The sequence below is a fragment of the Rattus norvegicus genome, chromosome 8 (genome assembly GCF_021556685.1).
Source record: "Rattus norvegicus strain SHRSP/BbbUtx chromosome 8, alternate assembly SHRSP_T2T, whole genome shotgun sequence".
Taxonomy (NCBI): Eukaryota; Metazoa; Chordata; class Mammalia; order Rodentia; family Muridae; genus Rattus; species Rattus norvegicus.
The window spans coordinates 49,386,437-49,408,309 of record NC_141541.1 but is presented as its reverse complement, the minus strand read 5'-3'; the positions used below and the strand labels follow the sequence as shown (position 1 = coordinate 49,408,309).

Below are 21,873 nucleotides of genomic sequence, written 5' to 3'. Positions count from 1 at the left end.
ACTGATTAGAAAGTCCAGTAATTAGAATAGTCACTGAAGTGGCAGCTTTTAAATAAGAGTGAAGCATCAGCCAGGTGTGATAGTATATACTTTAAATCTCATACTAGGGAGGCAGAGTCAGGTGGACCCCTATGAGTTCAAGCCCAACCAGATCTACATAGTGAGTTCCAGGACAACCAGGACTATGTAGAAAGACCCTGTCTCAGAGAAAGAGGGGGGGAGGAGGAAGAGGAGGAGGAAGAGGAGTTGGAAGAGGAGGAGGAGGAAGAGGAGTAGGAGGAGGAGTTGGAAGAAGAGGAGGAGGAGGAAGAAGAGGAGGAGGAGTTGGAAGAGGAGGAGGAGGAAGAAGAGGAGGAGGAGTTGGAAGAGGAGGAGGAGGAGGAAGAGGAGGAAGAGGAGGAGTTGGAAGAGGAGGAAGAGGAGGAAGAGGAGGAGGAGGAGGAAGAAGAAGAGGAGGAGGAGGAAGAGGAGGAGGATGAAGAAGAAGAAGAAGAAGAAGAAGAAGAAGAAGAAGAAGAAGAAGAAAAAGAAGAAGAAGAAGAAGAAGAAGAAGAAGAAGAAGAAGAAGAAGAAGAAGAAGAAGAAGAAGAAATAGTAAAACAATAAATATCCATTTTTTTCATAACTTAGAATAACTTTTTGAAGATGCCCAAATTGGGAAAGGTATGACACAGAAATCCCATCTGAATCAAGAATAGATAATTCTGGAAGAATGCCTCTTTCTCCAGTGTGTTCTTCATCCATGGGTATACATTCCATCATCTGCTTCCTGAATGTTTGGGTGACATGCGTTCGCCACCATGTTCATCTTGTTCTAATCGAAAGCTTCCCAGGAGTAGTGAGATGGGATTCTACTGACAACAGACTTCAACCCAAGAAGTTTCTAGACAAACTTCCAAAGAAGAGCAGGAGAAGGTAAGAGGGTTGAACACACTGTCAGAGCAAAGCTGCCAGGAGTGAGGAAAAGTATTGCAGAGGCTGCATATGCTTGGTAAGTGGTGATGACACTTGGTAAGTGGAAGCTCTGTTGTTAGAGACCTAATTGTCACGTTCATATTCTGAGGTTGAACAACTGTGCATACGTTTTGAGAACTTGGTCAAGCACACCTACTTCCTGAGGTTCTCCACCAACCACAGGCATGCAGCCATAGTGGTAATACTACATTGGTGATGACAGTTAAATGCTGTGAGCCCAAAGCAGACAACTCCTGCATCCAGCTCAAATTCAGATCTTCTTAGCTCTGAAAGTCTTCAGTACAACAACAAGCCAACCTGAAGGTGTGAGTGAGGTGGCATTGAACTAAAAAACAACAGCAAAAATGTCCTCCGAGCCTTCATGGTTTTGTAGCCCTGGCTCATTCCCTCTCAAAATCACTAATCTTGAAATGAAAGTTACCTCAGAGATGGTGGGAATTTACTTCAGAGATGGTAGGAAGTTACCTCAAAGATGGTGGGAACAGAACCTGCCACAGGTGATACAAAAGTACATTTCCAAGTTCAGATCTTCTCAACCCTAAGTAACTTTATTGATCACAGGGATATGCACCATTGTTTACTCCTACATGCTGGAAAATTAGCTTCCTCTCAACACTTACTCCTTTTTCACCAGACACCTGTAGAAAGGAGTCCTTTCTGTTGCTCTGATAAAACTGGCAAAAAATACCTTGGCAGGGGAAGGACTTATTTAGTTCACAGATCCTGGTCACAGCCCATCATGAAGGGAAACCAGGGCAGGAAGTTAAGTCAGAAAATGGAAAATTAAGCAGGAACCATGGAGAAACATTTCTTACTGGCTTACTCTTCTGACTTGATCAGTCTGCTTTCTTTCTCATACAACCTAGGAACAGCTGTCCAGTAGTGTCACTGCCCATAGTGGTTGGGGCCCTCCTACACCAATCACACACACACACACACACACACACACACACACACACACACACACACACGAGTCCCACAGCCTACAAATGTCATTTAAGGGAGGCATTTTCTTAGTTGAGGCTCCCTCTTTTCAAATGACTCAAGCTTGTTACACATCAACAAACAAACAAAACCAGAACACCTTGAGACAGTTTTGTTCTGTGACTAAACTTGGAATGACTGATGTCCAGAAACTCTTCACAGGGCTGCTGAGCTCTGAGGTGGCCTATCAGTCAGGGCAAAATGGACTCCGTCATCCAAAATTAGGCTGAAACAGGAAGTTGTGAGTTGAAGGCCAGTTATGGGAAGCCCTCAGCCTAACAAGGTGGCCTTCCAAGGTGGAAATGAAAGAGTACTTCTGTGTACCTGGGAGCCACCGGCATAAACACTGTGAGCTGCCCCACATGCAAAAGGATGGTTGGTGTAATGCTTGAGAGGACATGAGCTATGTTACATAAGCTCTGATGAAGGTCACAGGCACCTGTATGTGTATCAAGGTGCAGCTGAGGACAGCTGTGTAGGAGAGCTGTGTACATTCATGGTTATCCCTGCACTGCCTCCAGTGGCCAAGGTAGGGAACCAACCTAGCTGCCCATCATCAGATGAACAGAAAATGCACATGTGGTTCAATGTGCAGAGACTGAGAAGCCGAGGAATTCTCGGGCCTATGTGGGATATCTGTATCACACCCCTCCACCCAAGGCTTGTGATTACTGTGGAAAAAGGGGACAGAAAGATGGTAAGGGCCAGAGGTAATCAATATCAGCAATAAAAACCACCTTCTGGGCATGCGAGGGCTTTTGCAAACATGAAGTTAGAGCATCTGTGACTACATGCACAAGACCTGCACAAGATGAAGCCTCACAGAATCCCAGCATGGATGGGGGTGGGGAAAGCATGAAGCCCCACCCCTTGATGAGAAACAATCGGCATAGGATTGCCACTTCGAGAGGGAGAGTCAGTTTTCTTTAATGGTGTGACACTTGGTACACAACAGACACATTCCACACCCAGAAATGGTGGATGGGTAGGGATATAGGGGTAAATCTGGGAGAAGCTAGGGAGGGTTTTGAATATGATTTAAATAAATTGCATAAAATTCTCAAAGAATAAAAACATTATTATTCAAGGAAAATAAGGAACCTGTGTGTTCTACTCAGCGCTGATTCACTACCTGGCTGTCCTTAACCAGAATGGGCAAATCAGGACTACAGATGTCTGACTCCCCCCTCCTCCTGTAGAGTGACAGGTGGCCCTGGTAATATATGTCCCCTGTCTGAGGCGCCAGGAACTGCAGCAGGCACCTGTGGCCCAAATTCCCAGAGTTGAATCTCCCCTTTGTCATGTCTTAACCCTGGAACCTTAGCAGGCAGGCGGCAGGCTGACCAACAAGCCAGCTTTTCTGAGATTATTGATTGAGAAAGCAACACCTCCCTTATAGCATTGTTACAAAAATGAGACAAAATTATTTGGTCTTTTTTAAAGTTTAAAATGCCTCAAATGTGATCTGTATCCCCATCTGCTAAGGCAAGCACTACCCTGGCAAGAATAGCCACACATATCCTTCCCTGTGTTTGTCTCTTGTCAGATTTTTTTAAGGCCTTTTCACAGGAAAAACGGAGTGGACATTCCAATAATTATCTAGTGAAATCAGATCATGAAAAGGCTCGGCTGTATGTCCTAGGCGTAGAAGATTGGGGAGTTTGTGTCAATGTGCCTCGATTTAATATCTCACTTGTCACTCATGGTAAATGCAGTTTCAGGGACTGACACTCTGATGCTCTGTGGTTGAAAATTTCTCATAAGGAAGATGAGAATGTGCTTCGCTAGTCACCTCCCTGCCCCTGGACAGGCATCATTTCATTAAAAAAAAAAAAAAGTAAGGAAAGAAAAACCCCGCCCCACGCTGCTCAACACGGAGACTGGGTCCTGAACAGTCACGACGCTATTTTCTAACACATTCTTTCCCTGCTTTTCCGTCCCCATGGGGCCCTGCTCTAATCCTGGCCTTCTGCAACCCCGGGCTGTGGCTTCAATTTCACAGAGCAGATTTTCAAACAAAGTCGCCTTGCTGAGCTCGCAGCTCTGCCCTCCAGAGCTGCAGGCCTGCCTGTCGAAGCTGGGGGTGGGAATGTGCTCCCCCCACGCTGAATTTACTTCTCACATCCTGGACACCTCACTCTGCCCCCCCAACCCCCATCCCTCCGGGGCCCACTCCTCCCCACTCCCTACTTCATTCCAGAGTCCTGAAGCCATGACAGAAATAAATTAGCTAGAGGTGCAGGTCACACCTTGGAAAGCAGTAAGCATTCTGTGGGAAATCTATAGAGAATATGGGAATCTCCAACTGCTGAAGGCAGAAGGGACCATACGTTGGGCTGCATGCAAACCAAACAAAGGAGCCTGTGCAATGTCTTTGTGGGTGGGGAGCACAGACACCCATTTATTCCAGCACCTGCACGCTGGATAGCCAGCCTCACACCTGGCCTTGTCCCCCAGGGAGCTGACATCATGCCATGTGAACGCTGGTCAAAAATGAACATTTCAGTTCAGATTGTGAATTCTGATGCTGGAGTTCCCCCCCCCCCACCTCCACTGAAAACCACCTGGAGAAGCTGAGTGTGGGGGACACTACAATAGATCTGTCCCAGGGAACTTCCTTTGCTGATGCTAATAGTGACCACCAGGAAGGCACTACCCAGAGGGCTTAGGGAAGTGGAATTTCTATGAGGGTGGTTTACTGAAACCCATGGGCTTATACTCCAACAGCAGAAAGAAAGAAAGAAAGAAAAGAAAGAAAGAAAGAAAGAAAGAAAGAAAGAAAGAAAGAAAGAAAGAAAGAAGGAAAGAAAGAGAAAGGAAAGGAAATGATACCAGTATTAAAATGTCATGTAAGGCCTGCAAAATGATGGAAAAAGAGAACTGATCCCCCCCCCCGAGACTTCTCATCTCATTTCCATACCCATAGCCACACATAGGTGCACACATCACTTGCAAATACTCCTCCTATTCCTCCTCCTCCCATCCCTCCTCCTCCTCCCTCTCATCATTCACCATCATCATCATCATCACCAACAGCAATAACATTTTAAAATAAATAAAATGGCCATGTAAAATCTACCCTGGAGTCAATTGTACAGGTGAAATAAGTATTCGTGAATAGATACCACAAATAGAGCACTTAGTGGGTGCTCCTGAATGGGTACCACAAACATAGCACTTAGTGGGTGCTCGTGACCTTTCCTTCTCCCCATTAGACAATTAGGCTGTTCCCCAAGTGTCTCTTTAGTTCTACTACTTTTCTCATCAAGAACTTTTACAAAGGCTGACCCTAATGAAAACTGACCAGACTACCAAAGATGGTGTCTCAAAACGAGGTCACAGCAGAGCCACTGATACCCCACAAACCCTGTCAACTGCCAGAGACACCAAGTTCAAGTCTGGTCCTACATGTTGTGCAATCACATCGCTGTAAATGGAAGCACACCTCTAAGTTCCTCATATATGGAAATGTTGCTGTGGATCAGCAGCTGGCTCTGGGACTTTCCAAAACCTGAACTCAATGACTGGTTTAAAATACTTACCTCTTGATTTTGAGTTTTAGATTTATTTTGTTCATGTGCATCAGTATTTGGGCAAATGTATGTCTGCATACCATCTGTATACCACCTGCACAGCACCTGTACACCACCTGCATACCTCCTTTGTGCCAGGTGTCTAAGGAAGCCAGAAGAGGGTATCAGTTACCATAGAACTGGAGCTGAAGATGGTTGTAGGTGCTGGGACTCAAACCCAAGACCTCTGTAAGAACAACAAGTGCTCTGAACTGCCGAGCCCTCTCTGTTATGCCTCATTGGCTTATTTTATTCTCTTCCACTTCAGTGTGATTTTCACACACTTACAATGGGAAGCCCTTGTAAATTTAACATAGCCTTCTTTTGAAGTCAGCGTCTTACTGTGTAGGTTAAGCTGGCCTCAGATTCACCTGCCTTGGTCTCCTAAGTGCTGGGACTCAAGGTGCGTGCCACCATTTTTTAATTAAAAAATTTTTAATTAAACTAAAATTGAATCGTTTCTCTTTCCTTTTCTTCTCTCTGACCCCACCCAGGTCTGCCCCACTTTATCCCTCTCAAATTTATTGCCCTTCTTCTTTAATATAATCATATTTTACAATCTCAATTTTAAAGCTTTTTATTGTGGTTAATGATGTACAACATAAAAATCTACCTGATTAATCACCTTTAAGTGCACTATCAGAAGCATTCAGAACATCCATACTGTCAGGTTGACATCTGTCACCAAGATCCTCTTCCAGAATGTGTTCATATTCTATAACCAAACCTCTATGTATTAATCATACCTATCAGATACCCTTGGCCCAAGAACCAGCATTTTACTTTCCTTTTCTATGTATTTGATTTCCCTCCATACTTCATATGAGTGGAATCATGAGCATTCGTCCTTTTAAGATTGGTTATCCTACTTTCCATAATAACCTCAATGTTGACCCATGATGTAGTATATGTCTAGATGTCCTTCATCTTCAGGACTGCATAGTATTCTAGTGTATGGATATACCACATTTTCCTTACCCATTCACTCATTGATGAGTCCTTAGGTTGCTTCTACTTTAGAGCAATTGTACTAATGCTGTTTGGAACACAGATACAAAGTATCTTCTTAAGACCTTAACTTCTATTCTTTAGAAATATACCAAGAAGCAAAATTGCTGGATCCCATGGTAATGCTTCCTTTTAGTCTCTTGAGGAGCTGCCACATTGTTTCCAGAGTACCTTTCTGATGCAAGGCATCCTAGGGATTAGGAGATGGTTCTGTGGGAAAAACACTTGCTGTGAACCATGACAACCTGAGTTTGATCCTAGCTCCCACTCTAAAAGCTATGCATGTCAGTGCTTTTCTGGAGTCTCAGCACTGGAGGATGTAAATGGAGACAGGAGGTTCCCAGAGACCCACTAGTCATCCAACCCAGGCATTTGATGAGCTCCAAGTTCAGGGAAAGATGCTGCCTCAAAAAATAAGATGGCAGTTGCTTGAAGAAAGTATCTAGTGTCAACTTCTAGACTCCAAGTGCACATGAGCAGGTGTGTGGATATGCACACAGACACACATAGACAGACAGACAGACAGACAGACAGACACACACACACACACACACACACACACACACACACACACGCTCTCACTTACATGCTTTAAAAGCCAGTGTACCCTATGCTAGGTCAATGACCTCATGGTCCCTCTGTGCTTCTATGGCCATACATACTTCTCTTACAACAGGGTCGCCCCCCTGAAACCTCCTCCTTAGTTAGAGTTACTTTTATTTTGATGAAACACCAAAGCCAAAAGCAAGTTGAAGAGGAAAGGGTTTATTTTGCTTATATTCTCTATCACAGTTCATCATCAAAGGCAATCAGGGCAAGAACTCAAACAGGACAGGAACACAGGCAGGAGCTGATGGGAAGCCTATGAAGGAATGCTGCTTACAGGCTTACTCCATATTGCTTGCTCAGCCTGCTTTCTTTATCGAACCAAAGACATGATTTGGTCCCTCCCCAATCACTAATTAATAAAATCCTCTCGAGGCCTTCTTGTCTACAACTCACTCTAATGGAGGCATTTTCTCAATTGAGGTTCCCTCATGTAGATGACTGTAGCTACATCAAGTTGACATAAAACTAGCCAGCAAGTTTTGGATGGTTTTAACTTTGAAAGGTCTTGGTAGAGCTTCTCAAAACCCACCCCCGCTCCCTCCTTCCTGTCCACTTCCCCCTCTCTGGTCCTCCTTTCCTGCACAAACATGTGTATGAAGGCTGTGATAAGCCCCTGGAAAAGAACTCTCCATTAAAAGGTAAAGACATTAAGACTTGGGTGTAGACATCTGGAACTTTCATCTCCAGCAGTGGTCAGCCTGCTCAGACCTGTGTTGCCTACATTCATGTAGCTACTCCAAGTACTTCTATTGGTTCAACTGGAGGGTGCAGGATTCAAGCAGAGTGGCTCTTTCTTGACACTGAGCATCCTTACAGTTCTCAGTACAGAAAATACTCCATTAGGAACAACTCATTTGCTTTGCAAAAGACCTTTGACCTTTCCATCTCTAAGAGGATCTTTCTATTGCAATACCATGCTCACTAAGACCCAGAAGCTCTAGAGTGCAGGGGTGTTGTTGACCTCCAGTCAAGAATGGCCAGAGATGCCCAAGAGAAACTCAGTCTTGACACAGCTGCACGATGTGTTTTCAGTACCCCTCAAATCTATGAATTCATCCTGAGTGTGGACCAGCCATCTGTACCTTCCCGTCCAAGAAACCTTCTCAGTAACATCTGAACCATAGAAAAGATTTGACTCACCAGTACTGCTAAGTCCGTGTCTATCTGTGCAGGCAACCTCCCACATCCTTTCCCTGGAGTGAGCTTGTTCTAGCCAGCCCATTTTATCTTTTAGCACAGTTTGTACTGTCAATAAATTTCCCTCAAATGCTATCCATCCACTGATGGTGAACCCCAACAGCCACTCTGGTGTGGACAATAAGAATAACTGGTACTTACTTTATTTACAACCAAAAGTAACAACACAAACCACCCAAGAGTTTAGGATTTGTTCCAAGTTCTAGATTTATCACAGTCACCTCTTCGTTTCCTCGTTTATATCTGAGCACAAACAGCAACGCCCAGGGGTTTACACAGAACATCATGCAGCACGCTTTGGGATTCAACAGAGAATTCAAATCCAGCTCCCCAACCTCTTAATAGAACTGAGTGAAGTGCATGTCATTTCTTTGGCCTTGGTTTTCTCCTTTGTAAAGGAACTGGCATGCTAAAACGTCCTGGCTCTGCTGTGCTTCTGACACTTGGGGACACAGAACTTATGAGTCCCCATGCAGTCTCTGTCCATCCTGAGGCAGCAAGTCATTCAATCCTGCATCCTTTGTCTAATGTCAACATTGGCCCAACCTAGTTTGGTATTGGGTTTTAATCTTCTCTGCCCATTACTGGACCCTATCTATTTCAATGGATGTTGCTGAAGGAAAACAAGGAGAAATGTGAGTCACCTGTAAAGCCCCATAAACCTTCTCAGGCTTATGATAGTGGGGTACCAGGGGTTCTAAGAAAGTGTCCCATGAGATAAAGAAACTGAGTCCACAGTGCAGATGCAGACCAGATTATGCTGCTACCAAAGAGCTGAAACTTAGACCTTAAGGATGTAAACTTAAATTAACTTATACACTGTTTCATGCAGACCACCTATTTCCTATAAAATACACCATGCCTTCCTTCCCAAGAGTCCAGTGAGTGGAGATGTGGGTTGAATTCAGAATCCACACTCAGCATACTGGGAACAAGAAAACCAGGAAGTCAATGATATATAGTTTTTAAAATGAATGTAAGACTCAGACTTCTTTCCCTTATTCACTCTTATCATAACCTAAATGTTGCCCAAACATGACTACCAGGAGGCCCATCTCTGTTCCATTGAACAGCCTTTGGTTATCTTTGTACCTCTAAGGGTTTTAGTGCTAAACATTGGTTATGACGGGGGGGGGGGGGATGGAAACTGCAGAGAGTGGTTTGAAGCAATGGTAAAAGAGTCAGAAGCAAGTTCCAAAATAGTGACCACACGTCAGTACAATAAGAAAGGTCCCTGACCCAAACCAACACACCCAGTCTTGCAAATCTTTCCAAGAAGCAAGGTCTCAGAATCCAGGCTACAGGGGCACACACAGACACAGAAAACACATACATTCTTCACACTTACACATACAAACATAAAGTCACTCATGTGCACACAGCATGTATTCTCTCACATTCATACATACATGTACACATTCACCCCTCCACCTGCAAGCACACACAAGGACACACTCATCCATGTACACACATTCATGCACATGAGCACACAGACACAGACACAGACACACACACACACACACACACACACGTGCACACTTCCTCACACTCACCTTCAGGGAGACCTGTGCTTTCTCGCCCCAGAAAGCATCTGTGCCTTCAACCAAACCACTCAAAAATGGTACTTTAAGTTAGAGGGAAGCAAAAGAACCTGAAAGACTTTTGCTGTCTCCTTAGAGAATGTTCTGCACCAAATAAAGCCCATCCATCCACAAAGAGTGACCTTAACTTAGGGAAACAGAAAGGCAGGTGCGGCAAACAGCCCCAGCACTAAATCCAAGAAGAGACATGAATTTAGACCTCTCTGGAGCACTGGATAGAGCACAAGTCCCAGCCAGGGTGGGTCTGGCCTCTCCTTCCTGATCTCCGCTGAGGTCGTTTGACTCCCAGCTCCTCGTGCCTGCTGCCCCTTAAGAGCAAATAGACCAAAGTTAAGAGAGCAAGGTCAGCTCACAGAGCCACATAGTCTTTCTACCATGTCCCGCCTCTCTCGGCCCTTCCTGGGTGTGGAGGGTAATGAGGAGCTAGGGCTTCTGTATTTGACCCTGTGAAAATGTGGGGGGCTCTCATTTACCTGCCCTGAATAGTTGGAAGATCTGACTTACATATTGGTGTCCTGTGATGCACTGTGCGTCAGCAAACATTTAATCCCAGATAAATCAATAATACTTAACCAGCCCTTTTGTTTTGAAAAGAAACAAAAATCCCCTTTGCTCTAAAGATTTGTGCATAATATAGCAAAACAGCCCGGGACACAGGCTGTGTGGTTTCCTAAGCCCCGCCCTCCGATGTTTTTAAAGGGACTGTCTTTGCACACTTGCTTGTTCTGCCGAGTATGACATCATCGTCACCTGATGTTACAGAACAATGCTTTAAAGTTGGATCCACTTTCTCCAAAAAAGAAAGATTTAAAGGCACAAACCTCAGTATATCAGTGAGTTTACAGCACTTAATCTTTTTCTTGTCTCGAATCTAGTTACCATGAGGGTCTTGATTTAAATGGTTCATTACAAACTGTGTCTGCCTTCTGCTGGATATCTCCCTCCAAAACTACACTTTATTCCTACACAGATTCTTAAAAAGATATAATTCTTACTTAGATGCAGAGAGTTGACTATTTAAGAGAGAGGGAGAGGGAGAGGGGGGGGAGAGAGAGAGAGAGAGAGAGAGAGAGAGAGAGAGAGAGAGAGAGAGAGATTGCACATTAAACAGGAAAAGAGGTCTCTCTCACTCTCTCCTGAGGGTTCCCAATGCAGCCTCCAAACCTACCAAAAGTTTCAGAAACAACGACAGAAATAAACGAACTCCCTTTTCTCTTTGGCAGCACAAAAGCCAACTTCATCAAAGCCACCCTTGCCAAGAGTTAATGCCACACCGACCACATCCACATTTGACTGTGATGGCTACATCAGTTCAGCACAATATTTGTTTGAAAAACTTATAATTTGCGGTAGAGAAAAAAGAGAAAGAAGAAGAGAGAAAAAAAACTCCTGCACAAAAAAAGTTTCTTTCAAATGCAAATTAATCCAAAGACATATCTTTCCCCTGTGTTTGGAAAACCACTCTAATATGAGAAAACCGGTGTAGTTCACATGAGAAAAATATTGGTGTCTGTACACCCACCAGTTGAAAAGACAATTAAATTGCTGTCAGTTCTCTGAGCCACTAAGGAAAGATGACTCCTGACTCCAGAAACCTTGGGAGTACTTGATTAGTTTCTACTGACCTAAGAAGTCTTCTGTTCCCAGGTAGCCAACAACATTCTTTTCTTCTCCAGTGAGATGCTGGTGTTGGTGTGAGATGCTGATGTGGACATCAGAGGGCATTGTATAACTGAACTGATCAGAAAAAAACATTGTTACTGATCTTCTGAGAGAGAGAGAGAGCGGCAGAGCACAGGGTAATGAAGCATTCTTCCGGGTAGGGAAAAGAGTAAAGGCAGCCCTGCTGGATGGAGTTCAAACATAGCTGACAGACTCTGGGAGAATTTACACTGAGCATGCTTGCCCGCGCAGCTTGCATGAGACACTCTTAATGAATATTACTTCCTTCCCACTGGCTAGCCCTGGAAGTCCACACCCTCCCCTCTTTCAGAAGTCAGGAATTTAGCATCAGCCAAAGCCCAGAAAACAGGCTTCCAGGGAGGCCTTGTCTCCCTGATCCATAAACTTTCAGGTTATGACCTGTGGGGTCAGCATGACAAATAGAACACGGGGTGAGTTTTCTCTGCCCTTGATTATGTTCCCGGCTTTGTGCCTGCCTGTCCGAAATGGCAGCTACCCCAGAGAGAAGAAAAACAGAAGGCTGGCTTTTTCTTTAAAGAAAAAGCTGTCCCGAAAGCCTGCATAAAGGCCTTTCTCCAGCTAGCTTTGGGAGCCAGGTCAGAAGGAAGGTTTTCTTGTGACTTAAAATTCACTGTGATCATTTTTAACTTCTGGCTACAATGAACTAAAATCCCTACCAGTTTTGGAAGCTTACCCATCACCTCTCTCTAAAATGCTGTGTGACTAAATCTAAGACTATGGTCAGAATCCATTTTAGCCTGATATGTGTCACGTACGCATTGCATCTGTGGACATTCAGCCGACACCGATAAGGTAGGCTTTCGTCATTGCTGCTGCTGCTGCTGCTGCTGCTGCTGCTGCTGCTGCTGCTGCTGCTGCTGCTGCCACTGTTGCTTTCCATATAATATTTTCCTTTTCCCTAAGACTGAAATTCTAAAAATTTAAAAATGGGCTATTTGTCTGACAGTGTTGGAAGACAAGATTCTTACCCTGGAGGAGACGTGGGGAGGGAAGCGTCAGACAGCATCCACAACAAAGACAAAGGATGTTTTCCATTTTAAGGAATAATTTTGAAATCTACTTTATTATCCAGCTGATATTTCCAGATTCCCGTCTATAAGTGTCAAATGACAGTTAAATATCATAAAATGCTCATTTAAATTAAAGTGCTTGCCTACCTACAAGCACGCGCGCGCACACACACACACACACACACACACACACACACACAGTTTTATTTGAAGAAACAATGATGTCAGAGTTTAAACAGCAAAAGAAACTAGGCTTACAAAGAAATGCTGTATCTCAGGCCTCTGATACAAAGCTTGCCTGGCCAGCATTGATCCGTGATTTACAAAAGGTATATGTCTAAACCTGACAAGAAAACCAGCTTCTCCCAGTGCCTGTAGCACCTGACACAGCCATGCTGTACATCCAGAAGGCTCCTGTTGTCTGAGGCTCTTGTCACGTAAACATCCCCTCGCCTACTACTGAACAAATTCAGTCACTCACACATGCGTCCCTTCCTATAATTCTGGGAACTTTGGGAGTGTTCAAACATGGGGGCTGTTTTGTTTGTTTTCATGCTTTCGATGAAGAAGAGTAAAGCTGAGCCCCCTCCCCAACATACATACACACTGTAAGGTATTTGTATGTACTAGCAGGAGCACAAACGAATTTCTCAGCTGTTAGATAAAGCCCAAGAAAAAGAGAGTTTAGAACGCTGAACCATTCTCATGGCAAGACATCTTTGAGAACAGAGAGGCCCCGCAGCACAGCATAAAGGGCAGGGACCCTCAGCCAGTAGTGGTGTCTTGACCTGCAATGACTCCACCTCCCTCCACCAGAGTCCATGTGTGTCTCTCTTTTTTCGTAGCATAATGTGGCCTCTGGATCTAGATTGCTGTTCTAGGCAACACAGAGACCTGAGTGAGGCTGGCCATGCTTCTTCCACTCAAAAAAGGCAGAGGCATGCTGGGAAATAAGTCAGGAGAAAAGTATTAAGCATGGCTGGGAGAAACCCTAGAAGATGACATGAAGCCTCTGTATTTAAATGGCAAATCACGGGATGTCATGGGCGGCTTTTGTAAAGAATCAATTCATCTAGAGCTATCCTTTGCCAAGATTCAAATGTCAGCCAAGTACAAGTTGCTTCCCAAATCTGTGGAGGATATATCACAAGAATCCCAGTCATCACAGGTAACACGAATCCATATGGCTATAGCACTCCCTCCTTTACACACATCTGTCATAAAGTACCATTTGTCCATTAAGCACGGTAAGAGATTGATCATAACTACTTTAAAGAGTAGGGCAATCACTAACAGCATAATGACTAAGTTAGACGTGGTGGCAAAGGCCTGTCATCCCTGCTACTCAGAGCCTAAAGAAAGAGGATCAGGAATTCAAGAACAGCTCCAAGAGTGAGTCAAGGCTAGCAGTGCAACTTCGTGAAACTCTGTTCTAAAATTTCAAAATCTAAAATGAAAGAGGTCTAGGAATATAGCTCCATGATAGAACAGAGGTCTAGCATACATATCCCTGTATTTAATCCTTAGGACAGAATGGGGTGGTGATGTTAAGTAAAATAAAGATTGTTTGAATGCTAACACCGAGAGAGCTGGTTATCTGGATGGCTATGGAGTAGCTTCCAACAGAGTAGTGCATACGAAATGGAAACACTGAAAAGGGAAGGAAGACTTGTGCTCCAGGAAGAACAGAACAGAATTGAAAGCAGTTCCACGACACTAAAAATAACATGAAATCAAGAATCTGTAAATTATTCATATAGAGAATTTTTATTTTGATTAATTTAGTTTTTATTTAACTAGCTGACTGCTTCCTGAAATCAAAGTTTAGATAAGAGAGAACCAAAATGTAGCAACTCATAGACCACATCAGGCATGAGCACCAAGGACACAAAGCTTTGTAGTAGCAGGGGAGAAAAGCAAGGTGCCCAATCTTGATGTGGTGTGGCAGACAGGGATGGGGAGAAACTAGCCTGAGGCATTGTTGAGACAGAAGGATGAGCTCTGACAACTAACTAGGTATGCAAATGAGCACAAATCTAAATGAGCAGAGAATCCGTAGATGGATTAGCTTTGAGAATCATGGTGCCTTGACCAGAAAGTCAGTCTTCTAGAGAAAGAATCTGTTGAAGAGTAAACTTAAGAATTTAAGTGGCCCATATCTCAAGACATCCCACTAATGAATTCTCTATGGAGCTTACGTTTTCTGCCCACTCGGGCTCTCGTATTCACAACCCTTTAAATCCACGGGACCGACAAGCTCTTCATCTGCCCACCTTTTCTTTACCGTCCCTCCAACATCACCTGCTTACCCCCACACAACTTAAAAGCTTGAAGGAGCATGTGGATTATGTGTTTTCGCAGCCTCTCTGAGCATCTCGCCGTATGGCGCTTGCCAGGGACAGAGAATATTATGCTGCCCTCTACAGGAGCACCTTCAAGACTAAGACCATCATTGAATCGTCAGAGGGATTGACCTTGACAGCTCGTACCCTGTTCGTATTCATCCTTCCACCCTTCCCCGCTTCCCTCCTCCAGCCTCCTCTCTCACGAGTCCCCAGGAGCCATCTTGCCCACCCACCCCACCTTGCCCTCCCCTGAGGCTATTCTTAAGGTTTCTCCCTACTGTGCTGTGGCAGCGTCCTAGCATCAACTCCACTCCGCTCACCTCCCCTTTCCCTTTTCAAATATTTCTCCCAACATCCTCCCTCCTAAAACTTCCCGTGTGAGTATATCTATCAGGGTCCATTTACTGAGAATTATACCCCAAACAGTCGGCGGTTCTGACCCTCAGAAAAGCAAACTCTGACGCGACCTTTAGGACCATCCCACACCCAGCCAATGGGAAGTCAGGATCTCTCGAGCTGCAGTGAGTGAGTTACCGTAATGGACAGCTCTATATACCCACGGGGTCTTGATAAAAATCAAATGCGCTGGCAGGAACCTTGAAGTATAGGACTGTGATGCTAGATGGGAGATGGTTGGGGACCGTCAGTGTATTGAGGGATGGAAGTAAAAGACGATAAGTTATCAATGGACAACTAAAAATCGAATAGAGGCGTTGGGGATTTAGCTCAGTGGTAGAGCGCTTGCCTAGGAAGCGCAAGGCCCTGGGTTCGGTCCCCAGCTCCGAAAAAAAGAACCAAAAAAAAAAAAAAAAAAAAAAAAAAAGAATAGAAAAACCAGTAGAACTCATCAGCTACTTTAGAATGGACTGGTTCTTTTGCTACTGAAGGTTCTCGAAGCTGAACTTTAGACCAAAATTAAAATACAGGAGCAGCAGAATTGTGGAGTCTGAAAACCTTCCGAAGGTTGCTATGCTGAGGTCAGGAACTGACTTGGGAAAGAATGAATCCCCTGAGACGGGAACAGTAGAACTGATGCTGCTTGAGTATCTAGAATTCCCAGTTTCTCCTGGACCTGCTGGGCCTGCAGGAATGGCCGGCTCCTCCCTGTTCTGATCCGGGCATCTCAGAATTTCTAAGGCAATCAAGAAGATCCCGGCTTTGCAAGAAATGATCTTTTGCTTCCTGCATGACCCATGGATATTATGGAAATGTTTTAAACACATATTTTTTTATCAGTTTTAGAGAAAAGATGATGAGCAGCAAACAAGGGGGTGGCTTAATATATTGTCTGAAAGGAGTGTTGGGTGACTAGTCAGAAGTCCAAAGGTGGTAACCCCAACAGAAGGTCAAAATCAGTTGACCCGTCCCTGGACCGATCCAGACCCCATTGAGTAAAGGAGAGGATGTGTTACCAAGAGAACAATTTATGAAAAGGAGTAAGTATTTATGAAAATAATAGATCTTTCCAAAAGGAGGAAAATGAGAAAATAAAGTCATTAAACATAACAGTAAAAGGATTGCTAGACATACCAAAACTAAAGTTTTAGAGGCTCCTTTGAAAGAGAAGGGATTCAGGACCAGGTAATACATGAAGACTTGTCCCGGGTACAGAAGGCAGAAGCCTCAGAAACTGGTCGTTTCCTCCACTCACAAGCACAGTGGAAACAGATTGTCTTTGGGAGTGAACAAGACCCACACATCAGCTCCTGGAGCTGTGAAGTAAGAGCAACCCCGAGAGGGATCCAGAGGAATTCCTTAACTCATATCCTCTGGCCAAGATAGTAAATCAAAGCAATACTTTATCCCTGGGGGAACGGCAGAGATGTCTCACGCAAAAGACCAAAGGAATGCAGGGGTGATGGCTCCGTCATATCTCATTTAATTCACCCTTCTGCCTGCAACAAAAACCAGATGGACTGTGATGGATGGCAGTGACATACGGAGCAGTTAGCCGGTCTCAATCACAGCTTGTTTGCTGAGTTTAAAGTCTTTCCTAGGTACACAGCCTTAAGCACATGGTCCACAGATAGCCAGTGATGTGGAAAATGTGTCCCTTTCTATCCTTGTTGGAAAGTAGGACCAGAAGCAGTTTCTGTCCATATGGAGAAGGACGAAAGCACACATTTGGCACCAGACTCTTCCCCTTGTTTGATAACATTGTCTAAAGGGAACCAAGTGCTTTCATTCCACACGGCATCCGCATTACCTCACTATACCCACCAGGCCTCATTTGCCTGCCTGCTTGAGCTGGTGGCAGGCACACTGCTCTGTAGAACGGATGTGCACCAATTTGGAGAGGCTCCCCTGAGAGCATGGGGTGCTATACCCCAGGACAGAAGTTTGATTCAGTGGCAGGTTTATACTGCCATGCCCCCGAGGGTAATGCACATAGGTCAGGGAACCATGAAGTCCTTCTTATCTATGCACACAGGGCCTCATTAGAGGATTTGTGGTTTTTAACCCTAAGACTGCCCCGTGTACTTAGACATCTTCAGTCTCAGAATGAAGTGCACCATGTCCCATTAAGCTTTAGACTAAAGGTACTACCTGGTCACTGAGTTCTTGTCTCAAAATACCAGCAGTTAAGAAACGAAGTTATTATCGTGGCAGGAGAGACAAGGGAAGCCAGCTCTTCAAAGAAGGAGGAGAAAAGTCTGTGTCTGACCAAGTGACTGTCACTGACACTTCCCTAACTCTGAACAAACAAATTCAGGAGTCAATGCTTAAGAATAGCGTGGTAGCCTTTTTAAAATAGATGAGAATCTGGGTCATAGCCGGGAAGCCAAGCTGTCTTGGAGAGAAGAATATAAGGTAGAGAGTAGATTTGGGGTGATGAGGCCTGCTGGACGCCCCTAGACCAGTTACAGACTTGAGATTCAGATCCACCAACCTTGTACAAATTTTGTCTAGAAAAAAAAGAAGTAATGAGAATTCTGGAGGAGGTATCCTTTTACTCATTTTTTAATTTTATGTATGTGGCAGGGCATGTATGTATGTTTATGTATGAATACGTGAGACTGTATCTTTGTGTATGAATTTTATAGGTGTAGTATGTATGTGTGTGAGTGCGTGTAGTGAATGTGTGTGACTATATGTGTGCATAGTGTGTGTGTAAGTGCACATGTGTATATGAGTGTGTGAATGTGTGTGTGTAAACGTGTTGTATGAGTATGTGTGAGAGTACATATGAGTATGTGTGCAAATGTGTATATGAGTGTGTGTGTCAGTGTATGTGAGTGTTCATTTGTATGAATGTGTGTATATGACTGTGTGAATGTGTATGAGTCTGTGTGTGTGTGTATGAGTCTGTGTGTGAATGTCTGTGTATGAGTCTGTGTCTGTGTGTGTGTGTGTGTGTGTGTGTCTGTGTGTCTGTGTGTCTGTGTGTCTGTATATATGTACAAGTCTGTGTGTGTGAGTATATAGTGTAAATTGCTGGGTCCAGCATGGCCTTGGTAGGGACAAAATGGCATGGTTCCTGCCCCTGGGACAGGGCCAGCAGATATGGGCCTCAGCAAGTATTGGTGGCTGCTGTAATGCAAGGTTTGTTTATATAATAATATAGATACTTTACATCCATCCTTCAGGGAATGGTCCTCCCAGGGAATATCCTCCCTGTTAATGACTTCATGATAATCAGAGACAGAAGAGTCTGGGAGGCAAAGGTGTGGCTGATGTCTCAGCAAATGTAAATACGAGACATTCAGGACAGACCTTAAGGCTGTGGGAAAGAACTCTAAAAACATGGGTTCAAAAATATATAATTTTCCAAAAAAATAAGGACGCAATATGAATTTTATGAGGGGCTGCATGAGTCTAAAGAAAAAAAAGATATTAAGGAATGAACTAAAGAGATTTAGGGAGACAGATTCCTGAGTTGGGGTCAGCCTGGAACAAGCCAGGTTAGGCCCTGACATGTTAGAAATGATAACTTCAGGGTGGGGTCCCACCAAGTCAGTTTAGCATCTATGCTTAACAGAGGTGGGTGGATCTCTGAATGCTTTTGCAATGTTAAAAAAATGTGGGAGGGACTTGGGAGGAAGAGAGAAGGGGGAGGGGAAAAAGAGGGGCAGAATCGGGTATGAGAGAAGATGGAGATGTATAGAGGGTCAAGAAATTGAAGAGAGATGTACAGCAATGGGGGATGGGAAACTAGGGGTAGCAACCAGAAAGTCCCAGATACCAGGAAAGCAAGAGCCTCCCAGGAGCCCCTGGGGATGACATTAGCTGAAATACCCCACAAAGGGAAGGGAGAGCCTGTCAAGACCATATCTAGAGGCTAGGCATGACCCACCCCAGTTGAGGGATGGGGCCACTCACCCATCTCCAAAATTTTAACCCAGAATTGTTCCTGTCTAAAGGAAATACAGGAACAAAACATGAAGCAAAGACTGAAAGAAAGGCCATCCAGAGACTGCCTTACCTGGGGATCCATCCCACATGCAAGCACCAAACCCAGACACTACTGCTGATGCCAAGAAGTGCATGCTGACAGGAGCCTGATACAGTTGTCTCCTGAGAGGTTCTGCCAGATTTGGACCAATACAGATGCAGATGCTTGAAGCCAACCATTGGACTGATCACAGGGACTCCAATGGAGGAATTAGGGATAGGACTGAAGGAGATGATTCCTAGGTTAATCAAAGGGAACCTGGAATAAATGACTGGATTGATATGTAAAATAAAAGACTGGACTTAGGATCTGCAAGATATGAACTATACAGAGTAAGTTTTAGAATAGTAAGAGAGAACTGCTTGGAGAACTGTCTCCAGCAGAGAAATCTGTCTAAAGGGAGAACTGTCAGGGCATCTCCAGAGAAAGCAGATTGGAAAGCTGCCTTGAACAGAAGCTAGGCCTCCAGCTTGGACCCCTAATTTTGAAGAAATAAAGTTTCAAAGTTTCATAGATATGAGAAACAAAGTTGTAAAAACAAGGTTTTGAGAAGTACATCTGGTGGTCAGGATGCCTATGACAAACTTGTGACCTTTCTGAGAGATACATCTGATGTCATGATGCTCAGTGATATGATAAAGTTTTGGTGATCAAGATTCTGACTAAGCGGGGCTGGGGATTTAGCTCAGTGGTAGAGTGCTTACCTAGGAAGCACAAGGCCCTAGGTTCGGTCCCCAGCTCCGAAAAAAAAAAGAACCAAAAAAAAAAAAATATTCTGACTAAGCTAATTAAGCAATAACAACAGTTCTTGGAAAGACCCCCTACCCCTCCCTGTGGTAAATTCTGAAAACAACTGCAAGATGTCATCCTGACCCTGCCCGACCACCCTGTTCACTCCTCCTCTAAGGGACTTGCCAACTTAGCCCTTTCCCAGTGATTCACCAAGGCCAGGTATAGGGCTGGATGAGGAAAGGGACCAACTGAGCCAAGAACAGCCCCTTGAGCAGGCCAGCCAATACCTGGCCAGATCCTTTGTCCTGTGCACCACCAATGAGAATGAGCCAGCTAACCCTGTTGCTGATCTGCCCTCTGTAACAAATAAAAGTTTGTGTTTTTTGGGTTCGGGGTTGCCTCTCCCTGCATGGATGAGCAACCCTACGTACATGGATTAAAAACCTTATACCCTCATGCTATTGCAGCGGTCACTTTGTCAATCTGTGCTCTGTGGGTTGTGCTCCTGAGGTAGGGCCACTTTGGGGGTCTTACAACAATTTGACTTTGAGTCATTTGTTTTCACTGCTCCCAGATGCCTCTTTTCTCAGAACCCCTCTCCAAGCTGAGGCTGGTATTTGGCAGTGTGTGTATGTGTGTGTGTGTGTGTGTGTGTGTGTGTGTGTGTGTGTGTGTGTGTGTGTGTGTACTACTGAGTGTGCATAGGCTAGTAAGTTGGTTTAGAGGATAAGAATACTCAGGCTCTTATAGAGGACCAAGATTTAACTCCCAGAACCTATACAGTGTCTCAAGACTATCTGTAGTCCTAGAGGATTCAATGCCCTCCTCTGATCTCTGTGGGCACCAGACATGCATGTGGTACACACACATTCAGGCCAAACACTCAAACATACAGTATAATAATATAAATAATTCAAAATAATAAAAAAATAAACAAGTGAATATGTACGTAAAAGCCAGAGATGAACAGAGGGCATCGATCCCCAGGAGTTGGCTACCTTGCTTGTTAGGATAAAGGTCTCTAGAGCATGGGGCTCACTGATTAAGCTAGATTGGCCACTCTTTAATCCCCCCAAACCAATGGGTCTCCAAATCCCCAGCACTGGGATTACAAGCATCTGTCCACCACTGTGTCTGGCTTTTTATATGAGTACTAGGGATCAAACTTGGGCCTTCATGCTTGTGGGGCAAGCACTTGTCTAATTGAGCCATCTCCTAACCTCCATGAAAGAGGTTTTCTGAGAGATGCAAACAACACCTTCTATAAACAGTGTGGGGAATGAGTTGTAGTAGTGTAAGACCCCAACCCTCGGTCAGTGGTATTTACTTCCAGATGTCTCCGAGTGAGACACTGAGACACAGATCAAAGCAAAAGCAAGAGGTTGATTTTCCAGCATGTTGAGATGGACCCTCAATCAGTCCCTGAGGCAAGTGACAAGAAGGTGACCCAGAATGGCTATTACAAGCAGTTTTCATACTTTTTGTGGACATAGGTTACATCAGCAAGGTTACAACTCAAACTTATTGTCTAAGCATATTGACCTTTAAATCTATTGGCTAGCACAAGTATCAGTCAGTACATTCTAAGAATTTTCTACTCAAGAATGTTCCTGTGGGTGGAGAATGGAATTTGGCCTAGCCTTGGCCCAAAACAGGAAGGAAGTTGGAAGCTGGCCTAGCCGTGACCTGAGGCAGATGGATGTAAGAATATCAAAAGCCCCTAGGTCTTGCAGTATACCCTGT

The 21,873-nt window shown here is 44.4% G+C and overlaps 1 long non-coding RNA gene across 4 annotated transcripts in view; it reads left to right on the top strand.

The window, feature by feature from the left end:
- Positions 1-11,930: 11,930 nt before the first annotated feature.
- Positions 11,931-21,873, top strand: part of LOC120094124 (uncharacterized) — a 33,215-nt gene continuing 23,272 nt past the window's right edge. Inside the window, exon 1 of one of the 4 annotated variants that reach the window (XR_015627197.1) lies at positions 11,931-12,442. This is a non-coding gene — a long non-coding RNA (uncharacterized LOC120094124). Of the gene's footprint in view, positions 12,443-21,739; positions 21,832-21,873 lie in introns of those variants that run through there. The other 3 variants (XR_015627201.1, XR_015627198.1, XR_015627200.1) reach the window with 3 other exon arrangements.